Source organism: Callionymus lyra, unplaced genomic scaffold (genome assembly GCF_982586985.1).
Source record: "Callionymus lyra unplaced genomic scaffold, fCalLyr1.hap1.1 HAP1_SCAFFOLD_85, whole genome shotgun sequence".
In the NCBI taxonomy this organism is placed as follows: Eukaryota; Metazoa; Chordata; class Actinopteri; order Syngnathiformes; family Callionymidae; genus Callionymus; species Callionymus lyra.
The window spans coordinates 110,001-120,000 of record NW_028258584.1 but is presented as its reverse complement, the minus strand read 5'-3'; the positions used below and the strand labels follow the sequence as shown (position 1 = coordinate 120,000).

At 59.1% G+C, this 10,000-nt stretch overlaps 1 non-coding gene across 1 annotated transcript; it reads left to right on the top strand.

Moving 5' to 3' along the window:
- The first annotated feature begins 2,245 nt into the window (after positions 1-2,245).
- Positions 2,246-2,364, top strand: LOC148058371 (5S ribosomal RNA). Its single transcript, XR_015709921.1, has one exon. It is a non-coding gene; the product is annotated as a 5S ribosomal RNA (ribosomal RNA).
- Positions 2,365-10,000: the final 7,636 nt, after the last annotated feature.

Here is a 10,000-nt window from a genome sequence, read left to right as displayed (position 1 = left end):
ACTTTGGGGCATTTTTAAACACTTTGCTCTTTATCCCCCTCTCCCAACCAGGGGGCCTGGGGAGCCTCCTCCTGCGGGGATGGGGAACCAGGGGCCTGGGGAACATTTTCAACACTTTGGGGCATTTTTAAACACTTTGCTCTTTTTTTCCCCTCTCCCAACCAGGGGGCCTGGGGAGCCTCCTCCTGCGGGGATGGGGAACCAGGGGCCTGGGGAACATTTTCAACACTTTGGGGCATTTTTAAACACTTTGCTCTTTTTCCCCCTCTCCCAACCAGGGGGCCTGGGGAGCCTCCTCCTGCGGGGATGGGGAACCAGGGGCCTGGGGAACATTTTCAACACTTTGGGGCATTTTTAAACACTTTGCTCTTTTTCCCCCTCTCCCAACCAGGGGGCCTGGGGAGCCTCCTCCTGCGGGGATGGGGAACCAGGGGCCTGGGGAACATTTTCAACACTTTGGGGCATTTTTAAACACTTTGCTCTTTTTCCCCCTCTCCCAACCAGGGGCCTGGGGAGCCTCCTCCTGCGGGCATGGAGAACCAGGGGGCCTGGGGAGCCTCCTCCTGCGGGGATGGGGAACCAGGGGCCTGGGGGGCCTCCTCCTGCGGGGATGGAGAACCAGGGGGCCTGGGGAGCCTCCTCCTGCGGGCATAGAGAACCAGGGGGCCTGGGGAGCCTCCTCCTGCGGGCATGGGGAACCAGGGGGCCTGGGGAGCCTCCTCCTGCGGTGATGGGGAACCATTGGGCCTGGGGAGCCTCCTCCTGCACCAGGGGGCCTGGGGAGCCTCCTCCTGCGGGGATGGGGAACCAGGGGGCCTGGGGAGCCTCCTCCTGCGGGGATGGAGAACCAGGGGGCCTGGGGAGCCTCCTCCTGCGGTCATGGAGAACCAGGGGGCCTGGGGAGCCTCCTCCTGCGGGCATGGAGAACCAGGGGCCTGGGGAGCCTCCTCATGCGGGGATGGAGAACCAGGGGGCCTGGGGAGCCTCCTCCTGCGGGCATGGAGAACCAGGGGGCCTGGGGAGCCTCCTCCTGCGGGGATGGGGAACCAGGGGCCTGGGGGGCCTCCTCCTGCGGGGATGGAGAACCAGGGGGCCTGGGGAGCCTCCTCCTGCGGGGATGGAGAACCAGGGGGCCTGGGGAGCCTCCTCCTGCGGGGATGGAGAACCAGGGGGCCTGGGGAGCCTCCTCCTGCGGGGATGGAGAACCAGGGGGCCTGGGGAGCCTCCTCCTGCGGGGATGGAGAACCAGGGGGCCTGGGGAGCCTCCTCCTGCGGGCATGGAGAACCAGGGGGCCTGGGGAGCCTCCTCCTGCGGGGATGGAGAACCAGGGCGCCTGGGGAGCCTCCTCCTGCGGGGATGGGGAACCAGGGGGCCTGGGGAGCCTCCTCCTGCACCAGGGGGCCTGGGGAGCCTCCTCCTGCGGGGATGGGGAACCAGGGGGCCTGGGGAGCCTCCTCCTGCGGTGATGGGGAACCATGGGGCCTGGGGAGCCTCCTCCTGCGGGGATGGGGAACCAGGGGGCCTGGGGAGCCTCCTCCTGCGGGCATGGAGAACCAGGGGGCCTGGGGAGCCTCCTCCTGCGGGGATGGGGAACCAGGGGGCCTGGGGAGCCTCCTCCTGCACCAGGGGGCCTGGGGAGCCTCCTCCTGCGGGGATGGGGAACCAGGGGGCCTGGGGAGCCTCCTCCTGCGGTGATGGGGAACCATGGGGCCTGGGGAGCCTCCTCCTGCGGGGATGGGGAACCAGGGGGCCTGGGGAGCCTCCTCCTGCGGTGATGGGGAACCATGGGGCCTGGGGAGCCTCCTCCTGCGGGGATGGAGAAGCAGGGGGCCTGGGGAGCCTCCTCCTGCGGGCATAGAGAACCAGGGGGCCTGGGGAGCCTCCTCCTGCGGGCATGGGGAACCAGGGGGCCTGGGGAGCCTCCTCCTGCGGTGATGGGGAACCATTGGGCCTGGGGAGCCTCCTCCTGCACCAGGGGGCCTGGGGAGCCTCCTCCTGCGGGGATGGGGAACCAGGGGGCCTGGGGAGCCTCCTCCTGCGGGGATGGGGAACCAGGGGCCTGGGGAGCCTCCTCCTGCACCAGGGGGCCTGGGGAGCCTCCTCCTGCACCAGGGGGCCTGGGGAGCCTCCTCCTGCGGGGATGGGGAACCAGGGGGCCTGGGGAGCCTCCTCCTGCGGGGATGGGGAACCAGGGGCCTGGGGAACATTTTCAACACTTTGGGGCATTTCACAAGCGCTTCCCTCGCTTACGGCCACACCACCCTGAATGAGCCCGATCTCGTCTGATCTCGGAAGCCAAGCAGGGTCGGGCCCAGTTAGTACTTGGATGGGAGACCGCCTGGGAATACTGGGTGCTGTAAGCATTTTTTTTTGCCATTATTTGTGGGTAGAAAAGTGAGAAAAGTGACCTAAAATAGAACCGGGACTAGGCGGCAGTTCCCCCCACCAGGCGGCGGCATTTGGGGCATTATTTGTGGGTAAGAAAGTGAGAAAAGTGACCTAAAATAGAACCGGGACTAGGCGGCAGTTCCCCCCACCAGGCGGCGGCATTTGGGGCATTATTTGTGGGTCAGAAAGTGAGAAAAGTGACCTAAAATAGAACCGGGACTAGGCGGCAGTTCCCCCCACCAGGCGGCGGCATTTGAGGCATTATTTGTGGGTCAGAAAGTGAGAAAAGTGACCTAAAATAGAACCGGGACTAGGCGGCAGTTCCCCCCACCAGGCGGCGGCATTTGGGGCATTATTTGTGGGTCAGAAAGTGAGAAAAGTGACCTAAAATAGAACCGGGACTAGGCGGCAGTTCCCCCCACCAGGCGGCGGCATTTGGGGCATTATTTGTGGGTCAGAAAGTGAGAAAAGTGACCTAAAATAGAACCGGGACTAGGCGGCAGTTCCCCCCACCAGGCGGCGGCATTTGAGGCATTATTTGTGGGTCAGAAAGTGAGAAAAGTGACCTAAAATAGAACCGGGACTAGGCGGCAGTTCCCCCCACCAGGCGGCGGCATTTGGGGCATTATTTGTGGGTCAGAAAGTGAGAAAAGTGACCTAAAATAGAACCGGGACTAGGCGGCAGTTCCCCCCACCAGGCGGCGGCATTTGGGGCATTATTTGTGGGTCAGAAAGTGAGAAAAGGGACCTAAAATAGAACCGGGACTAGGCGGCAGTTCCCCCCACCAGGCGGCGGCATTTGGGGCATTATTTGTGGGTCAGAAAGTGAGAAAAGTGACCTAAAATAGAACCGGGACTAGGCGGCAGTTCCCCCCACCAGGCGGCGGCATTTGGGGCATTATTTGTGGGTCAGAAAGTGAGAAAAGTGACCTAAAATAGAACCGGGACTAGGCGGCAGTTCCCCCCACCAGGCGGCGGCATTTGGGGCATTATTTGTGGGTCAGAAAGTGAGAAAAGTGACCTAAAATAGAACCGGGACTAGGCGGCAGTTCCCCCCACCAGGCGGCGGCATTTGGGGCATTATTTGTGGGTCAGAAAGTGAGAAAAGTGACCTAAAATAGAACCGGGACTAGGCGGCAGTTCCCCCCACCAGGCGGCGGCATTTGGGGCATTATTTGTGGGTCAGAAAGTGAGAAAAGTGACCTAAAATAGAACCGGTGCAGGCGGCATGTTCCCCCACCAGATGGCGGCATTTGGGGACCCGTAGTGTGGGCAGAAAACTCACCAAAGTGACTTAAAATAGAACCGGTGCAGGCGGCATGTTCCCCCACCAGATGGCGGCATTTGGGGACCCGTAGTGTGGGTAGAAAACTCACCAAAGTGACTTAAAATAGAACCGGTGCAGGCGGCATGTTCCCCCACCAGATGGCGGCATTTGGGGACCCGTAGTGTGGGTAGAAAACTCACCAAAGTGACTTAAAATAGAACCGGTGCAGGCGGCATGTTCCCCCACCAGATGGCGGCATTTGGGGACCCGTAGTGTGGGCAGAAAACTCACCAAAGTGACTTAAAATAGAACCGGTGCAGGCGGCATGTTCCCCCACCAGATGGCGGCATTTGGGGAGCCGTAGTGTGGGCAGAAAACTCACCAAAGTGACTTAAAATAGAACCGGTGCAGGCGGCATGTTCCCCCACCAGATGGCGGCATTTGGGGACCCGTAGTGTGGGCAGAAAACTCACCAAAGTGACTTAAAATAGAACCGGTGCAGGCGGCATGTTCCCCCACCAGATGGCGGCATTTGGGGAGCCGTAGTGTGGGCAGAAAACTCACCAAAGTGACTTAAAATAGAACCGGTGCAGGCGGCATGTTCCCCCACCAGATGGCGGCATTTGGGGACCCGTAGTGTGGGCAGAAAACTCACCAAAGTGACTTAAAATAGAACCGGTGCAGGCGGCATGTTCCCCCACCAGATGGCGGCATTTGGGGACATGCAGTGTGGGTAGAAAACTCACCAAAGTGTCCTAAAATAGAACCGGGACCAGGGGGCCTCTTCCCCCACCAGGTGGCGGGCTTGGGGGGCTTGGTTTCCGGGTAGAAAACTCACCAAAGTGTCCTAAAATAGAACCGGGACCAGGGGGCATGCTCCCCCACCAGGCGGCGGGCTTGGGGGGCTTGGTTTGCGGGTAGAAAACTCACCAAAGTGACCTAAAATAGAACCGGGCTAGGCGGCATGTTCCCCCACCAGGCGGCGGGCTTGGGGGGCTTGGTTTGCGGGTAGAAAACTCACCAAAGTGTCCTAAAATAGAACCGGGACCAGGGGGCATGTTCCCCCACCAGGCGGCGGGCTTGGGGGGCTTGGTTTGCGGGTAGAAAACTCACCAAAGTGTCCTAAAATAGAACCGGGACCAGGGGGCATGTTCCCCCACCAGGCGGCGGGCTTGGGGGGCTTGGTTTGCGGGTAGAAAACTCACCAAAGTGTCCTAAAATAGAACCGGGACCAGGGGGCCTCTTCCCCCACCAGGCGGCGGGCTTGGGGGGCTTGGTTTGCGGGTAGAAAACTCACCAAAGTGACCTAAAATAGAACCGGGACCAGGGGGCCTCTTCCCCCACCAGGCGGCGGGCTTGGGGGGCTTGGTTTGCGGGTAGAAAACTCACCAAAGTGACCTAAAATAGAACCGGGCTAGGCGGCATGTTCCCCCACCAGGCGGCGGGCTTGGGGGGCTTGGTTTGCGGGTAGAAAACTCACCAAAGTGTCCTAAAATAGAACCGGGACCAGGGGGCATGTTCCCCCACCAGGCGGCGGGCTTGGGGGGCTTGGTTTGCGGGTAGAAAACTCACCAAAGTGTCCTAAAATAGAACCGGGACCAGGGGGCATCTTCCCCCACCAGGCGGCGGGCTTGGGGGGCTTGGTTTGCGGGTAGAAAACTCACCAAAGTGTCCTAAAATAGAACCGGGACCAGGGGGCCTCTTCCCCCACCAGGCGGCGGGCTTGGGGGGCTTGGTTTGCGGGTAGAAAACTCACCAAAGTATCGGCAAAATAGAACCAGGGAAGGGGGGGATGTCGGTCACAAGGTGCCCGAGTCAGAGAACCAGGAAAACGGACATAAATCCAGAAAACCTCGGTGTCTGACTGCTCCTCAAAAAGTGGTCTTTTTGATGTCACGAGCGCAACCACCTAGAGGTTAATGGGGAGGGATGGTGTGAGCGCAAACGGATTTTTCCTAAGTGTGACTGCTCCTCAAAAAGTGGTCTTTTTGATGTCACGAGCGCAACCACCTAGAGGTTAATGGGGAGGGATGGTGTGAGCGCAAACGGATTTTTCCTAAGTGTGACTGCTCCTCAAAAAGTGGTCTTTTTGATGTCACGAGCGCAACCACCTAGAGGTTAATAGGGAGCGAGTACAACAGGGGAGGGAGTGAATGGGCTCGGACTGTGGCCGAGCCTGGTGCCTCAAAATCGGACAAGGTTGGACTGGAAGCCCGCTGAGAACTCTGGTTCTTTTGCCAGACGAAACGAATTTTTTCCGAGTGTGACTGCTCTGCAAAAAGTGGTCTTTTTGATGTCACGAGCGCAACCACCTAGAGGTTAATGGGGAGGGAGTGGAAAAAACGACAAAGTGTTGAGCTCCGGACCGGGATGGCGGGCGACTCGAGCGGTCATGCCCGACTTTGAGACACTTTGTCGCGGTCATGCGAGCGACCTCCACTGCTCCCCGGAGGTGCCCCGGACCGGGTTGGCGGGTGACTCGAGCGGTCGTGCCCGACTTTGAGACACTTTGTCGCGGTCATGCGGGCGTCCTCCGCCGGTCCCCGGAGGTGCCCCGGACCGGGTTGGCGGGTGACTCGAGCGGTCATGCCCGACTTTGAGACACTTTGTCGCGGTCATGCGGGCGTCCTCCGCCGGTCCCTGGAGGTGCCCCGGACCGGGTTGGCGGGTGACTCGAACGGTCATGCCCGACTTTGAGACACTTTGTCGCGGTCATGCGGGCGTCCTCCGCCGGTCCCTGGAGGTGCCCCGGACCGGGTTGGCGGGTGACTCGAGCGGTCGTGCCCGACTTTGAGACACTTTGTCGCGGTCATGCGGGCATCCTCCGCCGGTCCCTGGAGGTGCCCCGGACCGGGTTGGCGGGTGACTCGAGCGGTCGTGCCCGACTTTGAGACACTTTGTCGCGGTCATGCGAGCGACCTCCGCCGGTCCCCGGAGGTGCCCCGGACCGGGTTGGCGGGTGACTCGAACGGTCGTGCCCGACTTTGAGACACTTTGTCGCGGTCATGCGGGCGTCCTCCGCCGGTCCCTGGAGGTGCCCCGGACCGGGTTGGCGGGTGACTCGAGCGGTCGTGCCCGACTTTGAGACACTTTGTCGCGGGCATGCGGGCGTCCTCCGCCGGTCCCTGGAGGTGCCCCGGACCGGGTTGGCGGGTGACTCGAGCGGTCATGCCCGACTTTGAGACACTTTGTCGCGGTCATGCGGGCGTCCTCCGCCGGTCCCTGGAGGTGCCCCGGACCGGGTTGGCGGGTGACTCGAGCGGTCGTGCCCGACTTTGAGACACTTTGTCGCGGTCATGCGGGCGTCCTCCGCCGGTCCCTGGAGGTGCCCCGGACCGGGTTGGCGGGTGACTCGAGCGGTCGTGCCCGACTTTGAGACACTTTGTCGCGGTCATGCGGGCGTCCTCCGCCGGTCCCTGGAGGTGCCCCGGACCGGGTTGGCGGGTGACTCGAGCGGTCGTGCCCGACTTTGAGACACTTTGTCGCGGTCATGCGGGCGTCCTCCGCCGGTCCCTGGAGGTGCCCCGGACCGGGTTGGCGGGTGACTCAAGCGGTCATGCCCGACTTTGAGACACTTTGCCGCGGTCATGCGGGCGACCTCCGCCGGTCCCTGGAGGTGCCCCGGACCGGGTTGGCGGGTGACTCGAGCGGTCGTGCCCGACTTTGAGACACTTTGCCGCGGTCATGCGGGCGACCTCCGCCGGTCCCTGGATGGCGGGCTCCAGTGAGGTCGGCGGGGGAAGGCTCGGGCTGAGGCCGACTTCGGTGCCTCAAAGTCGGACAAGGTTGGATTGGAAGTCCGCTGTGTTGAGGACCAGTGGCATTCGGCGGTGGAACGCTCAGAACTTGGCCGACATCGGTGCCTCAACGTCGGACAAGGTTGGAGTGGATGACCGCTGATAACTCTGGTTCTTTTGCCAGACGAAAGAAATTTTTCCCGAGTGTGACTGCTCTGAAAAAAGTGGTCTTTTTGATGTCACGAGCGCAACCACCTAGAGGTTAATAGGGAGGCACCATAACAGGAGAGGGAGTGAAAAGGCTCGGAGGGTGGCCGAGCCTGGTGCCTCAAAATCGGACAAGGTTGGAGTGGATGACCGCTGAAAACTCTGGTTCTTTTGCCAGACGAAAGAAATTTTTCCCGAGTGTGACTGCTCTGAAAAAAGTGGTCTTTTTGATGTCACGAGCGCAACCACCTAGAGGTTAATAGGGAGGCACCATAACAGGAGAGGGAGTGAAAAGGCTCGGAGGGTGGCCGAGCCTGGTGCCTCAAAATCGGACAAGGTTGGAGTGGATGACCGCTGAAAACTCTGGTTCTTTTGCCAGACGAAAGAAATTTTTTCCGAGTGTGACTGCTCTGCAAAAAGTGGTCTTTTTGATGTCACGAGCGCAACCACCTAGAGGTTAATAGGGAGGCACCATAACAGGAGAGGGAGTGAAAAGGCTCGGACGGTGGCCGAGCCTGGTGCCTCAAAATCGGACAAGGTTGGAGTGGATGACCGCTGAAAACTCTGGTTCTTTTGCCAGACGAAAGAAATTTTTTCCGAGTGTGACTGCTCTGCAAAAAGTGGTCTTTTTGATGTCACGAGCGCAACCACCTAGAGGTTAATAGGGAGGCACCATAACAGGAGAGGGAGTGAAAAGGCTCGGAGGGTGGCCGAGCCTGGTGCCTCAAAATCGGACAAGGTTGGAGTGGATGACCGCTGAAAACTCTGGTTCTTTTGCCTGACGAAAGAAATTTTTTTCCGAGTGTGACTGCTCTGCAAAAAGTGGTCTTTTTGATGTCACGAGCGCAACCACCTAGAGGTTAATAGGGAGGCACCATAACAGGAGAGGGAGTGAAAAGGCTCGGAGGGTGGCCGAGCCTGGTGCCTCAAAGTCGGACAAGGTTGGAGTGGATGACCGCTGAAAACTCTGGTTCTTTTGCCAGACGAAAGAAATTTTTTCCGAGTGTGACTGCTCTGCAAAAAGTGGTCTTTTTGATGTCACGAGCGCAACCACCTAGAGGTTAATAGGGAGGCACCATAACAGGAGAGGGAGTGAAAAGGCTCGGAGGGTGGCCGAGCCTGGTGCCTCAAAATCGGACAAGGTTGGAGTGGATGACCGCTGAACACTCTGGTTCTTTTGCCAGACGAAAGAAATTTTTTCCGAGTGTGACTGCTCTGCAAAAAGTGGTCTTTTTGATGTCACGAGCGCAACCACCTAGAGGTTAATAGGGAGGCACCATAACAGGAGAGGGAGTGAAAAGGCTCGGAGGGTGGCCGAGCCTGGTGCCTCAAAATCGGACAAGGTTGGAGTGGATGGCCGCTGAAAACTCTGGTTCTTTTGCCTGACGAAAGAAATTTTTTCCGAGTGTGACTGCTCTGCAAAAAGTGGTCTTTTTGATGTCACGAGCGCAACCACCTAGAGGTTAATAGGGAGGCACCATAACAGGAGAGGGAAGGAAAAGGCTCGGAGGGTGGCCGAGCCTGGTGCCTCAAAATCGGACAAGGTTGGAGTGGATGACCGCTGAAAACTCTGGTTCTTTTGCCTGACGAAAGAAATTTTTTCCGAGTGTGACTGCTCTGCAAAAAGTGGTCTTTTTGATGTCACGAGCGCAACCACCTAGAGGTTAATAGGGAGGCACCATAACAGGAGAGGGAGTGAAAAGGCTCGGAGGGTGGCCGAGCCTGGTGCCTCAAAGTCGGACAAGGTTGGAGTGGATGGCCGCGGAGAACTCTGGTTCTTTTGCCTGACGAAAGAAATTTTTTCCGAGTGTGACTGCTCCTCAAAAAGTGGTCTTTTTGATGTCACGAGCGCAACCACCTAGAGGTTAATAGGGAGGCACCATAACAGGAGAGGGAGTGAAAAGGCTCGGAGGGTGGCCGAGCCTGGTGCCTCAAAGTCGGACAAGGTTGGAGTGGATGGCCGCGGAGAACTCTGGTTCTTTTGCCTGACGAAATAAATTTTTTCCGAGTGTGACTGCTCTGCAAAAAGTGGTCTTTTTGATGTCACGAGCGCAACCACCTAGAGGTTAATAGGGAGGCACCATAACAGGAGAGGGAAGGAAAAGGCTCGGAGGGTGGCCGAGCCTGGTGCCTCAAAGTCGGACAAGGTTGGAGTGGATGGCCGCGGAGAACTCTGGTTCTTTTGCCTGACGAAAGAAATTTTTTCCGAGTGTGACTGCTCCTCAAAAAGTGGTCTTTTTGATGTCACGAGCGCAACCACCTAGAGGTTAATAGGGAGGCACCATAACAGGAGAGGGAAGGAAAAGGCTCGGAGGGTGGCCGAGCCTGGTGCCTCAAAGTCGGACAAGGTTGGAGTGGATGGACGCGGAGTACTCTGGTTCTTTTGCCTGACGAAAGAAA